The sequence below is a fragment of the Melanotaenia boesemani genome, chromosome 10, assembly GCF_017639745.1.
Source record: "Melanotaenia boesemani isolate fMelBoe1 chromosome 10, fMelBoe1.pri, whole genome shotgun sequence".
NCBI classification, from domain to species: domain Eukaryota; kingdom Metazoa; phylum Chordata; class Actinopteri; order Atheriniformes; family Melanotaeniidae; genus Melanotaenia; species Melanotaenia boesemani.
Genome location: NC_055691.1, coordinates 18,430,182 through 18,457,925, shown reverse-complemented (window position 1 = coordinate 18,457,925; position 27,744 = coordinate 18,430,182). Strand labels below are relative to the sequence as shown.

Below are 27,744 nucleotides of genomic sequence, written 5' to 3'. Positions count from 1 at the left end.
TAAAAAACTAACTTGACAGCTATTGTCTTGGGAAAAAATGGCAATTGTATCTAAAAAATATAAACAGTATGGTTGGGCTTATTACAGTTTACTGCCACTATGCAGTGCATTCTGATTTTGAATATATATATATATATATATATATATATATATATATATATATATATATATATAAATGTGGCTATGCAAACCCTATGAAGAAAAACATTAATGAATCAAAGTTTTCATTGCCCAGACATGAGTCACCAGGGCCCCACTCTGGGGCTTCTAGTGGCCGGGTCAATACCCCTGGGGCCCGGTTGGGCTCAGTCAGAAAAGGTGACATGGCCCCCCCTCCTATGGGCCCACCACCCATGAGAGGGCCATGAGGGTCAGGTGCAATGTGAGTTGGATGATGGTTGAAGGCGGGGACCCTGGCAGTCCGATCCTCGGCTGGAGAAGCTAGATCTACAGGACCACATCAGTCTAGCTCTGTGGTCTTTACACTGGCTGCCTGTCCATCAGAGGATAGACTTTAAAATTCTGTTGCTGGTTTATAAAGCTCTGAATGATTTAGGACCAAAACACATCAGTGACCTCTTGACAGCAGTATGAACCTACCAGACCCCTCAGGCCATCTGGATCTTATCAGCTTCCAGAGTCAAAATCAGACATGTAGAAGCTGCATTCAGCTACTATGCTCCCCATGTCTGAAACAAAATCCCAGAAAGCCTCAGATCAGCTAAAACACTGGAAAAATCGCTGGACCGATCCACAGCCCTGTGTGAAGTGGCTTGGATAAGAATCAGTACCTCCAAATATGAGACCATAGTCTTCAGCAGGAAAGGAGTGACTCGTCCTCTTGAGGTTGGAAATGAGATCCTGCCCCAAGTTGAGGAGTTCAAGTATCTTGGGGTGTTTTTCACGAATCAGGGAAAGAAGGAGCAGGAGATTGACAGGTGGATCGATGTGGCATCAGCAGTGATGCAGATGATGCATTAGTCTGTCGTAGTGAAAAAAGGAGCTGAGCCAAAAAGCGAAGCTTTCAGTTTATCGTTTGATCTACGTCTACATGGGGTTTGAGAACCAGTCCTTCACACTTTCAACCCACACAATAGGTCTTTCTGCAACCATTACACTCTTCTCATCAGACCCCCTGCCAGCACTAAGGATCTGTGAGGAGGAGGTGTGGCGGCTCTTTCAAAGACCGAAGATCAGGAAGGCTCCAGGACCCGATGATGTGTCCCCACCTGCCTGAGAGTCTGTGTTGAACAGCCGGTGCCCACCTTCACACAGATCTTTAACCGATCCCTGGAGATGTGTGAAGTGCCCTCATGCTTCGAAATCTCCACCATTATACCGGCCCCCTAGAAGCCCTCCATCATAGGATTAAATTACTACAGGCCCATCGCCCTGATGTCTGTGGCCCTGAAATCCTTTGAGAGACTGTTGTTGAGCCACCTGAAGGGCATCACAGGCCCCCTGCTGGACCCCCTGCAGTTTGGCTACCTGGCAAACAGGTTGATAGATGATGCAGTTAATGTTGGACTCTTAACCCTCCACCAGAAGCTTCCCCCAGGCCATTACCCTGGTGAACAACGATCCACGCTGATGCATTTTTGCACATAGTTGTGCTTAATTGCATATATCTGCACTACCTCAACCTTTAAATACAGTGCAAGTATATGTTTAAATTTATATCTATATTGCCTCTATTTTTTATTTTTTAATTTTTGTTTGCTTCCATTTTTAATTATTTTTTACTTTTTGTGCAGAAAATACAATGAGAGCAAAATTCACTATAGTCAGTTCCTTGTTTGTGCATACAGACTTTGTGAAATAAATTATTTTGATTCTGATTCTGATGTTCCTACCCTCACCCATGGTTAACAGATGAGGGTAGTAACCGAAAGAATGACTTTGCGGCAGAAATGAGTTTCCTCCACACAGTGGCCAGGCTCTACCTTGGAGAAGATCGTCATCCTGGGATAGCTCAGAGTAGAGTCGCCGCTTTGAGAGGGGCCAGATGAGGTTGCTCAGGCATCTGGTTAGAATGCCTCCTAGACGTCTCCCTGATGAGGTGTTCTAGGCATGTTCCACTGGAAGAAGACCCCAGGGAAGCCCCAGGACACGTGGAGGGACTACATCTTTCGGCTGGCGTGGAAACATTGCTGAATCCCCCCAGATGAGCTAGAAGAAGTGGCCAGAGAGAGGGAAATCTGGTTTTCTCTGCTTAGACAGCTTCACCTGCAATTGCAAAACAATATATGGACCAAAAAGCAACATTTTCTTTATTTTTATTTAAATGGATTTTAGTCGACTTAATCAAATATTAGACGCAAACATTAATATTGTAAACTTGAGCTCTAGTAATGTCTGGAAAATGAATTTATTTGCATTTCAATTCAAAACTGTAGAAAAAGAAATAGAAAATATCCCTGGCCAAAATTAAAGAGACCTAAAATTATAGTGTCATTTTAAGTACTTTAACTGACAGCTCCAGCTATTCTCTAATTAAGAGTCTACAACATGGTACAGTACTTTTAACTTTTTACATGTTTTTATCCACACTCTTTATTAATAGGCATTAATATCCGACTGTAAGCCAGGGTGGGATCGCCAATGCCGACTGTGCACATTTCACTTTCAGTCAGGTCATGGAGCAGAAGTAAACATCTCCTGCTGCAGCTGGGACTGTGGCGTAAGGACCAAGCCTCTTGTGTGTTCTTTTGGATGGGGAAGGGGCCTGCGGCAGTACCCACTACTCATTAAAAAAAAAGTAAACTAAACGTGCTTTTACATCAGTCACCAAAAGTCTCCAAACCACCAGAAAAGTTTGCTAGATTTGTTGCTGGGCGCTTATTTGAGAGTTGCTAGAGGGGTCTGAAAACTTGTTAAATATAGCGCCAAAGTCGTTAAGTTGTTAGCCAAGCTCTGACATGTATAACAGTATAATTGGTGAACCACTAACTTGTTTATCGACAAACATTCTGTGTTGACTGGAATTTAAACTGTGATTAAATACATTTATTTTATTAATTAATTGGAAATGCATTAAAGTCCCATCCCTTTTAAATACACAAAAATGTCCTATTCCTTTTAAAGAAGGCCTACTGCTATATAAAGAAGCTGCACTAAATTTTGGTTTACAAACACAAATCAGGGGTCTGCAACCTGCGGCTTTGGGGGATTCCACAATTGCTCTTAATATATGGCTAAAATGCTAAAGAACTAATGTTTTTAAATAAAGATATAATAACAAATGCAGGTTTTTAAAATTGCTTTAGTTTTTTTTCTATTGCATTGAATTTTCACAACATAATGACACTGAAAGTACCAGTATCTTTTTTTTTTTCTTCTTTTTTTTTTTAATCTTTTCTTCTTGTCATTAGGTTGGAAACTATGGACGTTTTTTTTTCCTTTTTTTTTAATGTAATTTTCCACCAATATCTACATCCCATAGAAGAACATCTGTCTATGCTCTTTTTACAAAAGTTTAATGTTTTTCTTTATTTTAAAACCTAAAAATAGAAATGGAAAAAAGTGGTTCTTCAAAAATTATTACAAATTTCCTATAGTAGATATTTATTAAAAATTATAAGATGTCCTTTTTCAAAAGGTCTCGTAACATTTGAAGCTCTAAAGAAGTTTTATTCAGCTGAGCTGAGGGAAAAATGCCTCTTTGGATTGGAAAAGTTGCAGACCCATTCAATAAACAAACAGCAACAGTTAAAATATTTTTTAATATATATAAAATCAAAAGTTTATGAGAAAGAATGATGAAATTTTCAGGATGTACTAACTAAAAGGTAAAAAGTCAGCAGGATGAATTTATAGGTAGTTTCACTGTTTAGCCTAACTTCTTGCTCTTGTACTATTACCAGGAGTTAAGGGGTTAAAATTAATTTAATATAAATGGGGTATCCACAGAAAGTCCAGAATCTCAGCTAGCAGCTGCGATATGACCACCAAACATAGTTAAGACAACAGACAATTAAAAGACCAAGTACACAAAGTCGGAAAAAAATCTCTAAACACAAATTATGGCTCTTTGTGTCCACCTGATGGCATGAAATGACACCTCTGCTGAAAGCTCACATCTCACAGATTCCACAAGTTTGATCTCGCTAAGACCAAGATTCACTGAACCAGAGAGAAAAAAAGGCCCAATTTATGATTCACATTCGTATGTCTTACCTTTGCTGTCTTGCCTCAAAATTTATATCCATCAGGATTCAAAGTTTATAGTTAAAAAAAAAAAAAAGTGCCATTTCTATTGTCTTTTAGGAGCAGTTTCCTGGCAAAAAAAATCAAAATTGTCTGCCCATTTCTATGGGTTTTGACCAAAAAAGAGAAATATTGGTTCATTATTTTTCATTCTTAAGTGCCAGACAGAAAACATCTCTTCTTTTTAATAAACCTGCTCTCTTCTCCCTTTCCCCACCGCAGCAGCAGGACAAGACATGGAGGAAGAGACATGGCCTGCAAGCCTCTGCATGTGGCCAGTGAGCAAGAAGTTAAAAAAAAAGCTGTGCTGGAATTGCAGGCAATGAGTGTGAGGAGACAGATAGCTGCTGGTGTCCACCAGAGATGAAGAGAAAAACGGCAGGAAAGGATGGCTCTGTCCAATCTGCCTTGCCCTTAAGACCTCGATGGTCCCCGCTGATGAATTTGGCCATTATCAAAGGTGAAAGCTCTGCAGAGAAGGGTCTTAAATGAGGGAATGGGAAGGGGAGATTAGGGGATATGTGGCTAAAATTTGAAATTGACAGCCTGGAAGGCAGGGAAAAACTAGAGGAGCTGCCACGCCCAGAAAATCAGTTTGCAGTAATTGGATTGCCTGGAGAGTTCTTGGTAGAGTTTGGAGCTTAAAAAAACACGTAAAAACCAGATAAATATATATAAGCCTTGATACTGTTTATATATTTGTTAATCAGCCAAATACTTCAGAGGGAATAATGTGTGCCATTTTTAAGGTCTGAAAAGACATCAGTTTTTATTAATTGAGTTGTCAAGTCAAAGTTTATTTGTATAAGATGTCACACAACCACAGCTGACCAATAGCTGGTCCAGGCTGGTCAAATATAAATATAACAGTCTTTAAGACGGTAATAAACATGAGTTAAAATAGATAATAAAACATCAAATAAAAACAGTTGTCAGTCTTAGTGGCACTCAAATAAACCTTTTTTTTTCTTTGTTCACTCATTTAGCCTGAAAATGAATGAATCCTTTTTGTCAGACTCCTGTCATGTTTTTGTTTTTACAAAGAACTTTGAAAGATTGCTCATAATAACTTTAAAAGTGAGTCATCATTTTAGAATTTCCAGCTAAAAATTATTTCTATCAGTGACTTTTTTGAAAAAACAGTCACTAATGTTCCCACACAGGCATGTACTCATCATTGACATGGACACAGACTTCCAGCATCCCCACACATGCACAGAGCTGAGTAAATCACGCCAACACAGGTGATGGCACGACTCTGCTCACTTAATCCTACCAGATATGGGCTGCTAATCAGTGTGTGTGTGTGTGTGTGTGTGTGTGTGTGTGTGTGTGTGTGTGTGTCTTTTTCATCAAGTCAGCAGTTAATATTGTCCCTGGTGGGTGGTTGATCCGCCTGTGCTGTTGTAATTCACACGAGCAAGCTGTGGGCGTTGGCTCCTCTACTGATGTAGGCTGGTCCATAAAGATTTGTAAGAGAAGGGCAGGGGTAAATCTACAATTTTTCTTCAGCACCCATTTTAGTAAACCTTTCTAATGTATCTTCTTTTTCTCGCTGTCATTGTTGGAAAGTTGAGAATGGGCAGGGGAGGAAGGAGAGAGCTGAATTCATGGGTCATGTCAGCACTTGTCTTTTCAGTCACATTTCACAACCTTTCAGCTGAATTAGACAGTGTACAAAGAGTGCATATTAGATTTTATTTCATACATGCTTTCTGCATATCTTCATACATATCCACAGAGTATGATGTGTTAAAATGGCAACAACTAATCAGAATGTTTTTGCCACTACTGTGATATTTTACTATCCCTATCCAAGTACTTTTACCACTTAAATGCAACTATTAGTGGGTGGGAGCAAAGTTGAAATGTGGAGAAATAAAAACAAACAAACTAACGGAAAGATTGAAAACGTGATTTAAATCTGTGATTTTCTGCTTCAAGGTCAAGCAATTAATGCCACTCACCACTTCAACCTCCCTTCCCACTAGAAGGCATTTTGTTTTGTCCAAGTCAACCGTGACAAATGTAAATATCATGATGTCATAAATGTGAACGTGTGGAAATGCATCACAACAGCAAAATAGGTATTTCACTATTTTTTTGTGTTTATTATAAAGGTTTTGCATAATTTTCCTGTAGTCCAATGTACAAATTTTACAATCTTCAATGAAACTGAATTGCATTACACCATTTACCGTATTAAACTAGTCCTTAAACCCACCATCGTGGTTTTCTTTAAACCTAACCTTTAATGGTTAGGTTTAAATCTAAATTATTAATTGTTGTTCCTAAACTTCACAAGTGTGATGCTTAAACCACAGTGAGCAAAACCAAAAAGAAAAAAGTTAAACAAAAACAGAAGTAAAAAAAAAGCATATGATGGTAACATAAATTCTGTGTTTAAGAGTCTTTCCATCAGTTTTGTTCCAGCCTGGGCACAATATAACACCAAAGAAACTTTGTTTGTATCTCAGGCATTTCCGAGAAGATGGAAGCGATGATTTGTGAGTGAAAACAAACTCATATATTTTTAACCCAAAATCATTTTGAACTATGCAGCTTTTGTGTTGTTGATCTAAAATTAAGCATCTATAATATGCAGTTACTTTGTAAAATAGTTTCTTCATTTTCTCTCAGTCTGTTAATTGATCAGTCTAATTATTTTTCACCCATTTGGAACAAAAAATGTTCTGGAGCAAACAAATTTTCAAACTATTGAATTAAAAAGGTAAGAAAATTAAGAACTCCAAAATAAAGATAAAAAAAAAAACATAAAAGAAGCTAAAAGCACTTTGGGTATTTAAAAGCCCAACAAAATCTGTTTATTTCCTAAATTGTTATCAAGATTGAAAAATGGTGACACCTCTCGTAATGTGACAAAAAAAAGAGAGATGATGTTTGGGGAAAAGATTCAGCTGTCAGATTTCAGGTAATGATATTTCCCTGAAACTGATATGTTGCATTTCTGAAAATAGCTCTATAATTACAAATTAGCAGCCAGTAAGTGCCTTTTTTCTGAGGAAGTAATGCAGAATGCTGAAGAGATCTGTGAAATTCCATTATGAGCCTTGCTACCATCTTGTGCAAAAGCCATTCCCTTTTCTGTGGGTGACAACCATTATAGATGGGGAAACCAATTACTCCTTCTACACCATGCAATATTTATGAAACACTTAGCCAACGGTCTGGAGGTTAATATTTCATTCACAGATAAGACAGAGCCTTACACCCTGAATAAAACTTCAAAGAGAATTGCTTTAAGTACCGCATACTGTGAGAAGCATAACCTGACTTGTTTCATTGTCACTGAACCACAATCCCCACCCTTCACATGTTAATGAGGTTGATTAATGAGGACCCTTCTCAGCACATGTTGAACATGTTCTGGGTGGAGTGTATTCCATATTGTGTGTGGCTTAAAGACTCACTACAGTAATGGGACATTGATCAAGTCCCACTCCTTACTATAGCCTCATAGGGAAGATGGAGAGGCACAGATTAGTTGCTCAATAAACAATCTGCCAGGGCCTGGGTTATTTTCATTCAATTAGACTGTAAGTGCAGGATTGATAAATTGCTTTTGTACAGTAGACAGATGTCAGGTTTCTTTATTGTACAGTAGTTCTAATCCTTATCTTTTCATTTTATTTGCAATTATGGTGATTAAAATATTTAACGATTACTTTGACGTTCTAATGGGCTGCCTCTTGATGTCCTTATTCAGGATGTATGAAGGTGGAGTCATTGAGGTATATTACCACATAATTCGTGCTTTGTTTAAATAACAAGATCATTTTGCCTCCAGGCTTTAAGGCTTAGAGTTTTTTTTAACCAAGCTTACAATCAGCCATCTGTTACATTCACAGAGCTGGTGAATGTCATCAGCATCGTCAGATTGTTAATATTCTTTGTATCAATTCAAGATGTTGAACTGAACAAAGGTCCATCAGAGAGAGGATTTACTTTGGTTGTTTAGCTTACCAAATGAATGCACAAGAAGCAACAGAAGGGAGACGGGCAGTGTTGCATCAATGCAACAGCCAATTAAAAATGTCACAATTGTTTCTCATTTTTCATCTTTATTTCTCCAAATAAGCAACTTTTCTACAAATATGGCAAATTGGAATAAAAAGAAACTAAAGATAATTAAAGAGACCAGCTCTGTGTAAGATTAATAAAAAACACAAGCCCGTCTTCGTTTTTTTCTTTTTCTTTTAATCTACGAGTTCTTTCAATTTTCCTTATTGTATAATGGACGTCTTACTGTGCTCCTCTGCATTGGCAAGATATGCTTTCTTAAGATTGTATGTCCTGGCCTGCAGTTGGAAGTCATATTTTATGATGTGTTCTTGTGTTTATTTGTTTGCCCAGATGCTGGGGATGTGAAGAGATGCTGTAGGGGGCCTCTAGTTCCAGCATGTTCATCATGTTTCAGTGATGTATAAGACCCCTTTGCTTTTGAATAAAAATTCTCTTTGGTATGTAAACTGCCTACTGATAGAATTAAAATTAGAATCAGAACCAGACATACTTTATTGATCCCAGACTGGGAAATTGCAGTGTTACAGCAGCATTATAGAATGAGAAAGAAATCACTCACTGTCCACATGCAGAGGCTTGCAGTCCAATGCCTCTTCGTCCATGTCTTGTCCTGCTGCATCTGTGTATCTGACGTAAAGTTAAAGTAAAGGATGCAAAATTACTATATACAGAACACGCGTAAACATCCAAGTCAAAAATAGAAAAGAAAAAAGAGAATATATATATATATATATATATACACTACCGTTCAAAAGTTTGGGGTCACTTCCCTATTGAATCCCATGGCAAAGTGACCCCAAACTTTTGAACGGTAGTGTGTATATATATATATTCTCTTGATGATGTTTACAATCATGTCAACACATCAGTGATGTTGACAGCTGCCCCTTTTGACTATGACAAAAGTTAGAGAGGAGTAGGAGTTAACACACTTCACATTAAAGCAAAAGATTGCTGGTTCAAATGCCAGCCTGCACTATCTCTTTACTTCTCTGTTTCTGTTGTTTGTCAACGGTCACTTTTCTACTTTGCTCCAAGACACAAATGATTTTGCTTCAGAGTTAGAAATAATATACATGTTTAGATTTAGAATTAAAAAAAAAAAAAAAAAAAAAAACTACAAAAACTATGTCATAAGGTAATACTCAATGTTTATCATTTCATTCACAGTGTGTGTCGCTACACAGCACAAAATAACTGCTTTCCAGAAACATTATCATCTTAATTTTTCAGCTGGGATAGTGAAGCAACTTTTGTACTGTAGACAAAAATTCTACTTTCACAGCTTCTTTGAAATTTCTTTGAATTTTTTCTTTTAAAACTAAAATATAAGGAGTGACTTCATCTTTAAGTTCAACACTGTTGAAAGTATTGTTGCAAAAGAAGAAAGTATCACTACTTTTAAAATTTTTATAATTTTGAGTGCAATGATGAAAAATCAAGACTAAGTCATGTATGTTTCATTACTTGTATCAAGCAGGTGCACATTTTTCCTCCTGTGCAGCTTTACTGTATAAACATGTTCATGTTATGGTTTAACGTCTCAATTTTAACACATTGCACTGTGTTAATAGAATATTTGACTTTGAGATTGTCACTGTCAAAGGCAAAGCTGAGATCATTAGCACCCTCCTCTGAATCTCTTTGCAGGTTAGCACAGCCAGAAATCTGCCATTTTTGCACTATATGGGCTTCTGGTAATCAGTGGGAGGGCATGTATGAGCACTGCACACATGTGGGTGTTTCTCAGCATGAGTGTTGTTTGTCCTCAGTTACAGTTTCCCAGTTTTTATTTTCTGCCTTTTAAATTTAACTGACACTAGAATATGTCACAGCAAATAAACATGTTTGATGCCAGCAATTTCCATAAACAAAACACCTTTAAAACTTGGTTGTTTTCTTTCTGACAAACTTTCGCTATTATTATTAAGTTTGTCTAAATCAGTTTGTGAGATTTTAGTATAACAGTAAAGTGATAACTATATAGATTTTTTTGTGTCATGGGACAAAAAAAAAAAAATCTATCCCAACACATATACTCCACAGCCATGCTCACATGCAAGTGCACACACGGACTCATGTACCAATGCTAAGTCCCCAAAGCTAGTTTTTCTTTACAGACAGACATTCACAAAGAAGCCACAAGAAGTACATTTCTTTTCTCTCTCTTACGCTCATCAAAAGACTCAATAAGTCATAACAGGAGTCCTATATTCATATTATGACATTTTGTTGATTTAAATAACGTGATTGTGTCATTCAGCATTAAGATGGAAGTTTAAATATAACATGTTAACATCAATATTTGCTGCAGCAGTAAAAACATGAAGCAATCAACAGCAACTTCACCTGATGTGATTCAACTAATATTAGAAAATGAAAAAGTCAACTCAACTTAGACATATAAGAGACCAGTGAAGTAAGCCATGCCATTAGCCATGTAAAAAGAAGCACATCCACAAATGGAGTTAACTAAAATCTTGCATCAACATTTAACCAACCAGTATAACAAGCTGTAGTCACATAATTTACAACCGAATATCTGTTTAGGTCAAAATGTTCCCTCATCAGCATTTTACCTGATGATAAAATGTTCCTTATTGGTAATTTTTACAGCTATTTCTCAGTTGGACAAGGACAAATGTGAACAATATCTGTGGACAGAGGAGTATAGCTTGGCAGCTACAGTGTCAAAATATCCATCTGTCAATTTACTACAGCACATTATATTAACTAGGAATTAGTTCTAAAATTCTCCAACACAGAGCATACTGGCCAATGTCTTCTACAAATAAGATTTTTATACAATATGCCCATGTAAAAACCCATAAATATTCCTCTAACTTATTACTATAAAATATCCAAAATGTGTTTGAACCTAAATGACTGCTGCCAGGGTTCAAATTATTTCTAGTGCTAAACTGTCAAAATTTGGCAGCTAGTCCAGAAAAATGTCTGAGTAGAAGACATTTTAAAATTGAGAAATTTATCTGTCATTCAATTTTACTATCTCATACAGATATCACATAAAAAAGTTGACACTTTTAATTCCAATATAGTTAGTTCTTTACGTAAGGAAAAATCTGAAAAAGTGCAATGATATTTCACGTTAATGTTAATCTCAGCCTCTGAAGTCAGTGATATTATCACGCCCTCACTTAGATTCTTAACTAAACGCAGCAAATGTTATGACCTCAACTGTTTATCCGGTGATCGTTGACCATCTTTGGCTGCATTCTAAGTACACCCATCTTCAACTTGCACGCCTCATGCAAAAGTATTTGCTGCTTTCTCTCGAGGTAAATAACAGTGACCCCAACATGGACCTTATCTTGCAGTCCACTCATGACATTTAAACTGGCCTCAAGGGATGGAGCACATCTAATAAGATGGCAAGACAGGAAGAGCTGTAAGAAGCAGATCCCTGTTTGAAAAAAGGTTCAAAGGTACTGTAGAGCAGAGACCATATGGAATGCTACAGGGTAGATCTCTTTTTATCTGTGGGTGATGGTCCCACATGTAGTGTCAGGCAGGCTGTGATAAATGTGACCGCAGTTTTTATATTCCATGCCTAACCATCTGAACTTCAGGAAATACTTAATGTTAAAACAGTCCTAAGAAAGTTTAAATTAGATTTCATTGTCAAAGATAACAGGAGGCAGATTCGCTGCTATTTAAGTATTAACTATTAAACAGAATAAGTAAAGCTCAGTATGTTCTATATCTGCAGATCCCATTTACATAGATGCTCAAATATGAAAAGTGTGGCTAAATGCTATGCTCTGTGTCTCTGGTCATGATTTAAAAAAAACCCTAGAAGTTCTGCAACCTGATTATTGAACTTCCAACTATTAATGGCTGTATTATCCTGAGATGCTTGTGTAATTTATACAGATCATAACTACTGACTGCAGGTAAGATCAGCCTCTTGAGAAAAGGTTTTATAAGAAGTCCTTCGGGGCATCATGATTTGATGCTTGTTCAATGGTTTCCTTCCTGTTCATACAGAATGTAACTTTCTACGTCATTCTGGGTTCTCATACTTTTAGATTTCATCTATGAGTTGAGAAAGAGAGTGGTAGACAAAACAGGAATCTAATTATCTACTGATAATATTTTTGCTTAAATAAGATAAAATAAGATAAAAAGAAACAGATCCAAAATAACATTAAACTCTGAAAAGCTTTAGTGTTTATTTTCTTTAAAAGAGTGAAACCTTTTCTGCAATTTGACCTTCCTCTTTTTTCTTATCATTTATTAAGTGAATGGGTTGGTTTTGAGCCGTGTCTTAAATCAGCTGTTAAATACATAAAAAACAATTATCTATCATCCAATTTCTTTCTCATTTTTTGGTTACCATGTTCCAGCTGAGGGTGGAACATGGTAACCTGCATGATGTACTGACCTGCAACTTTTACCATCTTTGGATTTGAATGTTTCAGAGGCAGCAAATTCACTAACAGTAACCTCCTCATCAGATGAATCAGGCTCATCTGGATGATACTCCATATTTCCTCAGAAAGCCTCTAATGCAAATCGCTTTTTTTTATGGAAGTGTGGAGCTGTCACCCAAATAAAAGTAAAACTGGGGGGGTCAAACTAAGTTGGTACACAGACACAGATGTGTTTCTGGAGTAAAAGTGCTGCCGTAAATATGGCAGCGGCCATGTATGTGAACCCATGGCATATAGATATAAATGGGTAATTCTTAGAAAATAAAACCATAACATAGTCTACATCATTTTAGTGAACTGATTACATACAAATAGAAACAATGTTTTTAATGATATGTTCCATTTGTCTGTCACTGACCTTTGATTTTGTTAAATGCTGCACCTTTAAAGTGGAACACGGAGTTAAAGGAAAGTGGTTTCAGTTGATTGGTAGCAGTAAAAGGGTGAGTTTAATATTTTTACATTTGTGCTTTTAAAACATTTTAAATGATTTAATTGTTTAGATGTGTTTAATTAAAATGTGCGAAGTTATCAAGGGCAAGCAAAGTCATATCTTTTGCAATTTTAAATGATGCTTATAGCTTTATATAGGCAAAAACACCAATGTAAAAATCAGTTATTGGTTTGTGTATGTGTTTTATCTCCATCCATTATGTGTAATGACTCTGTAGTGTCTATTGTAACAATTTACAATAGCTTATTCTGTCAACATTTACATGAAATTAAAGAAATCAATGTATTGCAGATAACTTATCAGGTCTCATTACAACATCTTTCAATAGAAGGACATTATTATCTTTTTTTTGCCTCCCTTTAATATATTCTGTTTTCCTCAGAGACTCTTTAATGAGTGAGTGGATGCAAAATCGGCTTTTGACTTTTGGATAACTTCAAATGGGGTGCTGGGCAGACCAGGCCAATAATCTGGGATATGCACTCTTTCAAGAGATGATAAGTCTGGCTAGGACCTCCCTGCTTCCATCTTAATTCTTTCTGAACTATCTAAAATAGATCCCTGAAATATTCTGTGTGAGCCAAGTCTGCCGTCTTCATTGCGACATCCATCTTTAAAGTTCTTCAAAGTCTTCTATCAGGGTGTATGCCTGCGGGACAGCTCACTGCAGGCCGGATGACCCACATATTCTGTGTTGCAATCTTTATTCACTTTGGTCTTATGCGCTTTCTCTTTCCATTTAGCTAGGCCTATCAGCTTCTTTACAGGCTTCTGTCTCACAGCCCATCCATCATTCCCTTTTGTGCCATACAGTGGATTTGTCTTCATGTATTTTCTCTGGGATTTCCAACTGTGATTTTTCTTTTTTTTTTTTTTTGGTGGTGGTGGTGCTGGGGGTAATGTGGTGTTTTTGTCTTAAGTATCATACACTTTTGTAAAGAAATGCAACACAACTAATCTAATAAGATCTAAGCCAATCTAAGATGTGAAATATGCTTGTTTTGTCCCTTATTTGTAAGATGCTTTGGATTAAATTATCAATGTAAAAGAAATATAAATTTTTGCTGTCTTATGGAGCACATGTTTATTAATATACATCACACATGCAAAGAATTAGTTGCTCATAATACACATCACAAATTAATCTAATTCCTGTTTATTACAACACTACTAGGTTAAGGTGGCCAATTATATAGTTAATGTTAGGGAAATAATGTAATTGTTTTTAAATAATGAGAGAAAAATCAAATCAGTTCAGTTCAATTCTTCACAAATCAGGCAACATGGATGGTTAAACTTTTACTTGAAACTTAAATGTTAACGGGAACAATACATATGTAATCGGCTAATTATGGCCGACATTTTGTCAAACTCACCCAGTTTTTTCTTCTTCTGTCATAAAAAAGTCACTTCCTGTTACTTTATAATAAAAGCACTTTGTGTCAATGTTCTAAAAAAACTGAACTATTCATGTGGAAGTTTTCACAATATCTCATTGAGTTCAAAACAGTCTCCATACTAGTCCAGGCTTGAAAACTGGACTCGAACTTTCTCTTGAAATTTAATGATCCTTAGTGAAACGTTAGCAGTTATTTTAATGCAGAATTGTTCATCTTTTCATTTGCTTTTTCTTGTCCAATGACAAGTCAATATTAAGGTATGCTCTTTCAAAAATCTGTCCATTTTGAGGAAAAAGTACACCCACTCAATATTATTTAATTCAGATGTCTAAACCTTACCTGTTCCGTAAGTCATTTTATTTTTTTGACACATACCAATTTCAAAAACCAAGGAAGAGTGTGTGAATGTCATTTGTGATGAAAAAAAAGAAAGCTTATGTCTGATGTTGATTTACTCTCAAATTCTATGTGTGCATTCTGTCAGATATAAAACTCATCCAAGATAAATTTCATTTTCAAGTCCTTTTGACATTATAATTTACAATGCAAACAGTAATGACATATTGCATAGTCTTGCTGAAAGCAGTCCTATCAGCTTATTTTTAAGCACTGGCACATAACCACACAGGTCATGTCTGACCGTCTTTGTCTGAAGCCCATTTGACACTGAAACCTGCCTCAGTATATACAGTCAGTCTGGACATTGGTCTCTCTTTATGTGATAGATGCAGGCATCTGTCTCTTCAAAATACTCAAACTGAATTAAAGTGAATCGTGGCAGCAACTCCTTAGAGTTTGCCTTGCCTGTCTCTCCCTCTCTGCCTCTCCCAGACTCTGGCCATCATGACTTTGCACTTTTTGTGTTCTTGAGAGCCAAACAGAGTAGCATGCTTAAAGCCTTTGACAGATACAATCTTAAACAGCACACACTCCACAAAATACATTTGGCCAGTGGTTTTCAATCTGTTTCTACCATGTGCCCCATTGGAGGATTTCAGAATAGTGATATGCAACCTGAGCCTGTACAACTTGATTTATTTAGAAAACAAATGGTGGCTGATGAACCATTGTGGAGAAAAAAATGTCATCAGAGAAAATGAAAAAGAACGGTCACATAAATAACCAAGATTAATAAATAAATTACAAGTTATATGGGCTCAGGATGCCTATCACTGGACCAAAAACAACGAAGTTTGGTAAATATAACAAAAAAGTGCAGGTATTTTGGCAAAAATGAGCTCAAGCTAGACTGACACAGAGCCAGAATCCTGCAACGTGCCGGGTACCTGCAGGTGGCCTGCTGGAAAGATACTTCACGTGGAATAAAATAAATATACATAGCTGAAATATAATGGATGCAGGCTAATCACGGATGTCATATTTTGGATATTTAAATAAAAGTATCATGCCAAAGTTTCCTTTCTTGGAGCTGGATTTGTGATTCAAGAACAGAGAACATGGTTTAAACCAGGGACAGGGGATATTTTGTCTTTGCAAAGCAATCTGGTGAAAGAAAATGTCACCGTAAGCCGCAACATTTCAGGGAGATAATTTGACTCAGTGCAATATGATGTAAGTTATTTGAAGTGTGTTCAGTTCAGCTTATAATAAACCACCTCCAAAGACCAGTACTGTGTTATATGCAAATAACAGTTCAGGTCGCAGGTTATATATCAACAGGTTGGGTCAGATTTGGCTGGGAGAATACCATGGGTAATTGGTTGTTTGCTAATTATCATAACAGGTGTGTGAGGCATGGTGAGGCTTGAAAAAATTGGAATATGGATTTTTATTTAGCTGCATTCCCTGCTTGTGGTAACCAAGCATGTTTTCATCTTTCATCTTGAAAGTTTAATCTTAAAAACTGAAGCAAGATATCTGCCCTCTTTTATCCCAGCTACATGTTTCTCCATCTCTCTCTCTTTTTTTTTTCTCCCTTCAATGAGGCTTGGTTTGGTAAACCCTGATCTCTGTTTTGCAGTTTTTCTTCTTTAAGTTATTTAGTGCTTGGCACAAACGAACTGGTGCATTACTGCCACCAAGTGGTCTGGAGTGTGGACCAGACTGTTTCCAAGAGCCCAAGTTGTGAAAACGTGTGTCTGCTAAATTTATCCAGTCCCATGTCACGTTGCCGTGCCCCCCAGTTTGAGAACTACTGCATTAGACTCACCTTAATGCTCCTGAAGGGACCATTCCAAGCAGACCAGGGCAAAAATCTGTAGGAACACTGGCAACTAACAAGAAAAGAGATTGGATCAATATAGAGTTAAATCACACAGTGGAAAGCAACTTTAAATCCTTTCACTGAGAGGATTAGAAAATTCTTGGCCCATCACAGCATCACCAACAAGCCATAAACCTACTTGACAAAAGGATCAATTCTATGAACCAAAATGTGCAACATATATGTAGTCCAGGGAGACTGCATGAGCTTTCCAAGTCAATGTGACTGTACTTTGACCTGCTATCTTGATGAGAAACTACACACACATGTAGATCAGGGTTCTGGTTTCTTAGTATGCAGCTGACAGAGACAAGGGCTTACTAAATCCATGCACTTTTGAACTAATTTGTTTTGACATTGCACCCTAAAAGAGCTGCATCAGTGTTTATTCTGCATAAGTTATCAAATGTGTCTCTGTTTTTTCAGTCTGGAGACCTTCACATCTACACATTTTTTTCTGCAGCTTGCCCATCCTCCCTGTCCTATCAGCCTCCGCCACCAGATGAGTGTGGGATTGTGCTCATACACTTCTGTCTATCCATTCTAGACTTAATCCTGTTCAGTGTTGCAAAGTGCTGAAATCCATTTCAGCTGGTATTGGGCCAAAGGTGGAATATACATTGGACAAGTCAGCTCATCATAGGGCTTTACACAGACACCCACACACTTAAACCCATGGCCAATTTAGAATATAAAATTAACCCACACAAGCACATAGAACACATCCAAACATTTGAACAATGATTCAGACCATAGCCCTCATTTGTCAACCGTGCTTATGCAGAGATCTGGATAACGCCACACAGAGCCGTCTTTCTTTGTGGATTTTTGCATGTTCTCCCCGTGCATGCATATGTTCTTACTGGACAGATTCTTGTGAAAACTGTAAGATTTTAACACTAAAGTAAAAACAGAAACCCCCCAAACAGTTTAAATGTACGCTGTTCCATTGTTCTCCCGACTAATAATAAAATGAATAATAATGATCATATTAAAAAAAATAGTAGATGTAAAAAAAATTTAATCATAATCTTGGTTGTCATAGTAATATTAATAATACCAATAAACAATAAGAACTATATATAGTGTATATCAGGATGAAGAAAAGGAAAAAAGGTAAATAAATCTGATAATTGATTTATTATTTGTAATAATAATAATAATACAACTAATAATAATAATAATAGCTCACCCGCAACCCATAATCATTATGGCCCTATCAGCCCTATCGAGTTGAGTATCCCTGCCATAATGGAATAAGCGGTCAAGATAACAAATGATTATTATTATTATTATTATTATTTGTAATAATAATAATAATGATAATAAAAAAAAATATATATATTATTATTATTATTATTAATTATATGGCCCTGCGACAGACTGGTGACCTGTCCATGGTGTACCCTGCCTCTCACCTGTTTAAATGGGATAGGCTCCAGCTCACCCGCGACCCGTAATGGAATAAGCAGTCAAGATAATGAATGAATATTATTATTATTATTATTATTATTATTATTATTATTATTATATTCTTCTTTATCTTCTTCTCCTTCCTATTATCATTAATATCATTATAAAAATAATGCATTTCAATGATATCCAAGGCTTCAAAGCTGAAGAATTTGTAAAATGAAAATATCTTTCATTTTATCTTAAAGGAGCAATGAGCCGAGATTCATCACTTCTAGATTAAAGGAATCAAATAATCGCTATGTGAAGATCAAGAGGTGTAATTGTATCTAGAGTATAGCATGACATCACACATTGTCTCTCTGTGTTGTTCTCCAGTCTCGTGTTTATCAGCTGGTCTGGCCGCACGTATATGTGGTCTCATGTACGGTCATGAGAATCGCCACCTTCTCCCTTCTCTCGGAGCCCTCGGCCCTCCCTCCCTATAAAAGGCTACAGCCAGCAAGCAATGGCAGCGCATGTTTTCGAAGCAAAATGACAGAGATCAGAACGAAACGTTTACCTGCGGACAACCAGGGTCCTACATTACCTCTAACATAATGGCTAAACTGAGACATGTAGACTGGAAAACAGACTAGAAAGATATTTCTTGGCAAAGGTTGGGGTAAATAATAGGCAATAGTGGAGGGAAGCAAATCTCAACAGCCAAGGTGTTCCACATCACAAAATGCTGCAATTTTACAATAAAAGCTGAAAAAGGGGGGTTCAATAACTAAAATTTCCTAATTCTATTCACTTTTTTAAAATAAAGAGATAAAGCATGTTAGACATTCAGTATGTCATGACAAAGAAGACATACATCCATCATCAGCATCCACATTTGGCATCTAGCTACAATTGCTTGTAGGTACTCAACACTATTAATTTAACCCATAAATACTTTTAAGAAGGGGTGTTATGGGGGCTTTGCCATTATACGATATAGTACGACTCTTTATGGCTGTCTGTAATATTTTCCATTACAGACAGCACCCGCCCACTGTGGGCGAGATCAGCTCTATCAGCCTGTGTGATGCTGTGGTAATATATGAGACACACAATTTTGCTGTTTATCATATCGCATTGATTCAGCGGACATTTCTTATGCAGAGCGAGATAGGAGTATCACAGTATGTGTCCAACTGCAGAGTTTTTGTGCCCACAAGTGATAACTGACCAGTCAACCCCACCATATTATACAGTCTCAGCACACTTGGAACGGCAATTGAGGTGGTATCAAAAAATCCAAGTCATACCATTACAAGACATGGTGTAATGAAAAAACACAATTAGTCTACTATGTTTTTGATGCAAGAAAACTGGGTTTGAGTCCCATTACACAAATCATTTTCTGCTATTTTTTTCAATGTTTGTGAAACCCAGCTTATAATCAGGGGATTCATGTTCTAACCACTAACATTGACACAGCTGTTATTACTTTTCTGTCTGTGGTTTGACTTCCTTCGCTCAATTATAGAACTTCACTATTAGGTATGTGCACATCTAATCAATTAGTTGATTAGCGGGACCAGTGCAGGTAGTCGATTACTATATTTACGAGTTGACTAACTTTTGTTTGGTGCAGGAAGAGAGTTATTTTTCATGATGCAGAACTAATGTTTGCAGCACCATTTCTGTCAGAATTTGTGCCTGCAGACACAGACTGGAGCAGACTTTGGCAACAGAAACAAAACAAAGAAAGGCTTGGCATGGATACTTGATGGAAAGACAGCTATAACTAGCTTTGTTGTCGCAAAATGCCTATGTGGAGTGGTGTTAAACTCCCCTGGTAGGGCAATGTGATAGCAGCTAGAGTTTCTTAACAGCCTGTGCAGGTGTGAATCCTGACCTGGGGCCCTTTGCTGTCTGTCAACCCATTTCTGTCTGAACTCCTTTCCTGGCTACCTAGTGTGCAATAAAGGCCACTGCACCCCACAAAGTTTTTTTCCTTAAAAAAAAATGCTTCTGGGTGGAGGGCACAATGACAGGACTAATTGATTTTAATATGCCTGATTAGTCAACTTTGATAGTAACTAAAAACCATGCATTCATTTAAATAAGGTTTGGCAAGAGATACTATTAAAATGTATTGGTTGAGTTTATTAAAACATAATAAAACATTAAAATGTATAATTTAATGGTGGAACTCAACATTTTTTTTAGTGGCAAGGTGTCTTATGGCTTTTATATTAAAAGCTCTGAAAACCATGCATGTCCAGAAGTGCTGCTTTGGGAGTAGCCTCTGTGTTTCTTTCACAGATGAGCTCCTAACCTGAAGTGTCAGGATGCGACGATTTGGGAGTCAGAACGGGTTGGTCTCTAACGTCTCGGTTATTTGCACTTGTTAGAATACTGACCATGTAGAAATAAGTGAAAAGTGACAGCTCACCCAACTGTCTTCCACCTGTGTTTTGGGACTAAGGAATATTTAATAACTTGTCACTGGGCACTCCTTTCTTCTATAATTATTATTTCATGCCAGGCCAAAAGGCGAATGATATGCAAAACCACTGTGGTTTTGGAGACTCAGAAATCTAACTGGCTTTTAAACAGCTTTGTCTTTTTTGTTTCCAAGAATTGTGGCATGTTTTAATCAACCTATACAGGCTACACAGCTATACATGCTACTACTATCAAAGCCTTTTTGATTTCTAGAGACAACACGGCCAATTTACTGAGGTATGATAACATGTCCTGGTGTGTTGACCTTATTTGCTCTATGAAAACCAGATCAAGTCTACTTCACTTTATATTTTGTTCTAAATATACAACAGAACAAATATGACAAGAGTTAAATTGGAGCACTGAGGCTGTTTTGTTGTTTTCTGTCTATAATTCCCTTCAGGATGGACAGCTTCTTATTAGGGCAGCTTGCCAGAGTGAATCGTATTAAGGTCGGCGTCTCACACCGTTTTCATGCACTCTGACGGTGTTGTGCTGGGCAGTCGTGCAGAACTTCCTGGGGAAGCAGCTTGAATCTGTGTAGTGTATGCCAAGCGCACGTGAACCTTCTCATATGTTCTCTTTTTTTAAAGCTTTTATATACCAAATCTAATATACTAGAATAGCACTACACTTATTAGCTTTTAATTTGCAAAAAAACAAATAAATAAATACAACTGCATTCTTTCTCCAGTAAAATAAAAGCCAATTATTTTATTTTATCAAAGCCAAGTTTTTAAATACATCAGTGAAATATACAGTAGATGCATGATATTTTATCAATTAAGTGCATTTTAAAGCAGGAGTTAAATCTTATTGGACAACCTTGAATAATACCTGAATATTAGCTTGGTAATTGCATCAGTAACTAATACGGGTACTGATTCAATATTTTTAAGATTATAACTTCTGCTATTCATGTATCATGTCATGTGAATATTCTACAAATAATGGGTGTAGAACAAGCAGCCAAAGATAAAGCACTGAATGTGTTTTTTATAACTTAAACTACTTACATTTTAAATTGAACTCTTTTGACTAACACTTTCTTGAAATTTTATTAGAAATATTTAAATATAAAAATTTGGTATTCTGTTTCCAAAGATGTGCAGATTGTACTTAATTTACAGCACAGAAATGAATTTATTGGATAAAAGCAGGCTTTACATTTGTTTTACATATTCTTAATACCTTTTTTTAAAATGTCTTAAAGTAGCTTTCTGTCCTTAAAAATATTTATTTCTGGCTTATTTTGATGTCACAATGAATGTCATGTGCATTTTTGGAGCAGCTTCCCAAGACTGAAAGACCACACTTCACAACTTTTTCTTCCAGGACAGTGAATCACTTTGCAGCTGAGTTTCGCTTTATGCACTGCTTCACATGCCAGAAACAAGGCATCAACTCACAGTACACCCTTGAAAGTGAGTTAACTCTTACTTTCTCCGATAATGTCTTCTTGCGTTTCCTTGCTGAGTCTGTCATGGTGCCCATCCAAATTGGCCATGATGTTGATATCCAGTTGCTGGCATGTGAAACAGTGCTGTAAAGCACAACACTACTGTTACATGTTGCTCCAAACTGGAGCTAAGTAGTGAAGTGTGGTTTCTAAGCCTGCAGGATGATGACAACTCCAGGAATATACATAATGAATGTCAGGGTGTCATCAAGACAAGTTACAGTTTTACAGTTGTAAATTTATCTCATTTATTTAGTTATTTCACCATAAAGATAAATTGTACTCTGTATTGTCATGAAATTACATGCCTGCCATTTTCCACTTCCTGCTGAACCAGGGACGTAAGAAATTTATAGAAAAACCAAATTTAGTGCTATTGGCCATCTTTAGACACTGTGGTAGACTTCAGTCAACAAGCTAAGTGGTGGAGACACTGACCGCAGTCCAGGACAGGAAAAGAACACCATGGATTGCTCCCTGCATGTGCAGATGGTGTCGTGTCAGCGGTTCAACTTCTTCCTTCCTCAGCGTGATACATGTTCTCGACAGGTGCTGGTGGCAGACACACAGAATGCAAGGAGCAAGCAGAAATAAATCAGATTAGTGCAGCACAGAGTGCAGCACAGAGAGCCAAATGACACTTCCAAAGCTGTGGAAGTACCTGTTGTTCTTCTGTTAAACAATGAATTTGAGAAACTTTAGATCTGTAAGTCTATGGACTTGGAGGTAATCTGATTCATAATCTGATTCACAAGTTCTATTTATACATTTAATTCTGACATTATGTGTCAAACTTATGCAAACAAAGAAAAAAAAAAAAGAAAAAAAGTCAGCATTTTAGTCTGATCTTACGAGACCAGAACACGAAATAATTTCCTTGTTCTCAGTGTCAGATTGAATAGGAAGCAAACAGATGAGCTATTCTGCATGACAATGACATGACAATGACGTTATCTGGGTTGACAGTGCAGGAACACGCCAGCACTGCTACCACATGAAAAGGCCATTGTGTGCTGCTCGCCACGTGTTCCTACACATGTTGACACCATTACCATTGCCCTCCATCTAAGGTTCTTGGGGTCAAGTTAAGTTAGTGGACGGGTGAGTTCTTCAGACAAAAGTGAAAGTAATTAGACGGTGTAGATTAGGACACAGGAATCAAAAAGGATGTGAGTAGACAAGAAGGCCAGAGCAGAGAGCAGCAGAAATGTCCATTCTGAAAGTAAATGTCGTCATTCAAAATGTCAGGTCCCAATCACGGTCAACAGTGACCTTTTGAGAAGGCATGTCGGACTACACATAACCAAATGCAGCTGATTCATTAACCATTGAAGGTGACACACTAGCTGCAGTGGGCCAAATGTGACAAATAATGTCCTTTTGAATCCAAGCTATGAAAACATAACTTTAATATTTTGCAAAACAGAATTAATTCAACAATCATTTTAGTGGACTGTGTGCTTTCAATATGGCCATATGACCTCTTCAGTCAAAGGCCTTTTTCACTTCATTTACAACCATGGGTACATTAAATGCCATTTCATGAAAAAAATCCTTAAATCTTTATCTGCGTCTTATTGAATTTCCAGCTCATGATTCAAAGTGTGACTCACACTTCCAAGATTGAGCGTTTGCATTGCATATTAAAATTACTTTATTTATTTATTTTTCTATTTTACCTTCAGAATAATTCTGGGTTTCTGATTATTAACATTAATGCTGCCCTCAACGTTGGCATAATTGTGAGAGACTTTTACTGAAACAGGTGCAAACGGGAAAACAGTATTAACCTTAAAGTTATCATAAATTGAAACTCAAAGCTGATTGTTTTATATAAAGTGCAAACATGTTGAAAACGTAAAATGGACTGTCTGTAATAAAATGTAGACATTTAGATGCAGGGCATCCATGATAAATTTACTTTGCCTGCAGGCTAGAACTGCATCAACCAGAGCAATGACCCTCTTAAATGCCAGTTAACATGTCAGTCATTTCTGGGTAAACAGTCAAGAGCCACCTGTATTACTCCTGCCAGTTTTTCCCCACAAGGGCAGAGATGAAAAATAACTTCTGATATGAAACTGTATAAAAAAAAAAAAAAAAGAAAAGAGAAATTGCCATGAGCCAGTCAAGTTTAGTTGAAAGTGTTGATAAGACGGATGAGTCATTTGTCTTCTTGTTGTGGGCCTATGGAGATATGGCTGACACTTATCCTCATGCATTTCCAGGACTGACTGCAGCTATCCCCCACCATCAAAGCAAATTAAGGCCAGGTGAAGTCACTGTCAGTCAGCAAAGAAGTCTAGTGGGAAGATGAAGCACATGCAGGGTGTGAGAGAGAAAAAAACAGCCAAACTAATAAGCAATGATGAGTTATTCACATGTAGCAAAAGCCAAAAAAAAAAAAAGATAAATGAATGCCTTCACACTGAAAAAAACTGAATTTAAATATCATATGGTTAAAAAGTGAAACAGATACAAAGCAAACAGCATAACAGCTTAAGTGAATCTGTAGGTTGTAAATATGAGTTTCTTTTTTTTTCATCCTGTCCTGTCCAGCATCCTAACATACAGAAAGATGGTCTGTGTGCCATATTTTGCTTGACAGATTTGCTCAACCAAGGAGACATGTTATATGCATATACCTTGATATTTTTTTTTATTTTTATTGTAATCTTATTTTCTTTAGTCTTTATATGTCAGTGCTGAACCTGACAGGAAGATAGAGGAAGAGGGAAAATATGACTTGAAGTGCTTCTGGCCAGATATGAATGGACTCAGAAACAATGGAAGTCTTTCTAAAAGATGGCTGATAGAATAGAAAAACATGAACACTGTTTTTCTACACACACACACACATACACACACACGCACACACACACAAATGCTGTTCTAGAGCTGCAAAAAGCAACAAAAATGGAGAAAAGAAGCATGCCTAAATGATAAAGTAAGTCAAAATTTAGAGAATGATTTAAAGAAACAACACAGACATGTTTAGTATTTGGGATTAGACTAAGATAAAAATAATTAAAGTTATGGTACACAATAAACGAACAAGCCATTAGCAGAATTACAACACAACAACCCAACAGAGAGGGAAGTAGCTACGTTTGGTCTACAACACTCAATGTTGAGGTTTCACAATGAACTACTGTGTTTTCATTACAATTTGCCATGACCATTCGTCAGGTTGAGAGACATGTTCAGAAGTTATTGTACTTTTCCACAACATCTCACCAACAAATGTTTAGTTAGAGTTTGAAAGTACATGGTGAGGGGTCGCATATCATAAGAAGTAGCTCAATGTTCTAACCACACTGATTACAGCTTAACTAGTAAGTAATCTAATTCACATTCATGTCTCATTTTTTTTATGACCTCCTATGAATTATTCTCATACAGTATGTTAAATAGTACTATAAAGTATTGAAACATGGTCTCTGTGGGCTATCTGAGTAAATGTGTCCATTTATTTTATTAATGGTCGCCAAACTCGTCAAAATCAAACTAATAGAAAAAGGTTGAGTCATCTTGTTCCTAACCTAATTTGTAATAATGTTTGGCACACAAATCAAAAGTGCATTAGTCTGTGCTGAGGCTCAGGGACAAGTCCCAAAATGAACACACTAACAGTGTCGCCACTCCCACCATGCACATCATAAAATCATAAGAAATGACAGGAGCAGCTGTGTGACACAGTCAGGAGTGGGAGCACCCAAGAGATAAAAATCAGACTTAATAGCAATGTGTGGACACAGGTGAGGGCAGCATCAGTGAGCACACAGCTGTCTTCGCTGAGGTGAAAACAAAAGTTCAACTTAGATTACAGGTGTTCTGACTTTCTGCTGTGAAAAGTCGTCTATTAAATCCTTCAGATTCAGCTAACTGGCCTTACTCACATTCCTTTATAAACTCTCTTCTGAAACCTTCTGTTTTGGCACATCCCTTTGTTAGTTTCTGTCACACCAGCAGCTGTGAGAAGGTTGCTGTGTAGTTCTACTCATATATAACACATATATAATATGTTTGCAACTGTCGTAATTGTTGTCTTAATGTAGATGGGTTAGTTGTTACACAGTATTCATGTATATGACTGCGTGGAGCACAAATCATTTCATAACATATTGCAAGACAGTTAGGTTTTATGACTTAAACTACTAAATTTCAGATAAGTGAAGCAATGTATATATTTCATATTTTTGGGTGAGGTTGAACTGAAATAAAGTGTTTTTTTTTGCTTTTATGCTCCTCACATGTGGGACAAACTCCCAGAAAACTGCAGGTCTGCTGAAACTCTAAGTAGTTTGAAAATCAGGGTTCACTTTACTTTGCCACCTTTTATCAAAACAATTATTAATTCCTCACACTGGAACTTTTATTTCTTGCTTTTAATCTATTTTATTTGAGCTTTTTCTGTTTTTATTTAATTTCCTTTATTTCTTTTTAAAGTTTTTTTTTAAAGGTACTTTTTAATGTTTCCTGCACCCTGCTGTAATGCTTTTGTTTTATGTAAAGCACCTTGAATTGTCCTGTGCATGAAATGTGCTATACAAATAAACTTGCCTTGCCTATGTCTACATAAATCAGTTTGAATTAGGGGTCTTTTAAACCGAGTTTGAATTCAGGTCATGTATGTTTACCTCAGTTAACCCTCGGTATTGTGTTATGGTATTATGCAACCCACTTTCCTCTCTTCAGCATTGCCAAATGGACTCTTAAAGGGTAGCATTAGCTGTTAGTATTAAATTTACATTTCAATAAGTGTGTCAATCCTCATGTATTACTGCTTTTTTTTTCTGACCAGTAAAGATCGCCCCTCACTGCTTTCAAACGTATTGTCAAAACAGCTCTAGTTGCTTCACTTCTTCACCCACAACAGTAGCTATATATGTTAACACCCCCTCAGGCCCAGAACATACGGTTTACAGCAATGAAGCATCAAGTCTTTCAAAGATGCCCCCCCTTGTTTATGTTGATATGTAACACAGTGACAAGTTGCTGCTTTCTGCCCCTCAAACCTTTGAATGAGAACACCAAGCTGCCTGTCATCTCTCTTGTCAGTGGAGTTGTCAATCAAGATTGGAAATGGGCCACTTTTAACCCACTGACAGACATTTTTCCATCAGCTGCCAAGCAACTCTGCAGAAGTCAATTTGGTAGCAAGACACTCGGGCAATTTTACTGAATGGAAGAAAATGACAGAGAAGCAGTGTGTGAGAAGGTAATCGATGTTTAGTCACAAATTTAAGTAAAACTGTAGCTGATATTAAGATCACACGTTCAGTTTAACCAGTTGATTATTTCATGGAAGGTTTAACAACACTATGCTTATTCTCAATTGCAAAGTTAACAAACCACCATATTAACCACGTATAAAACATGTCTGGTGTCTCATTTATAAATGTGGAGTACACACAAAACGAGGCCTGAAAATGGTGTACGCCACTCCCCAAGCAAAAATCTATAAAAACAAACGTGATGGGAAAGTGTGCGCACCCGTGAGTAAACTCGGAACCATGTGTATGGACATTTTGGAGAAGGGAAAAATCGACGATGCAGAATGTGAATTACAGACTGCATCATACTCCTTTCAGACATTTAATTTCACT

The 27,744-nt window shown here is 36.9% G+C and overlaps 1 long non-coding RNA gene across 1 annotated transcript; it reads left to right on the top strand.

Moving 5' to 3' along the window:
- Positions 1-859: 859 nt before the first annotated feature.
- On the top strand, positions 860-21,138 carry LOC121648145. Its single transcript, XR_006011919.1, has 3 exons — positions 860-938; positions 21,044-21,051; positions 21,129-21,138. It is a non-coding gene; the product is annotated as an uncharacterized LOC121648145 (long non-coding RNA).
- The last annotated feature ends 6,606 nt before the right edge of the window (positions 21,139-27,744 follow it).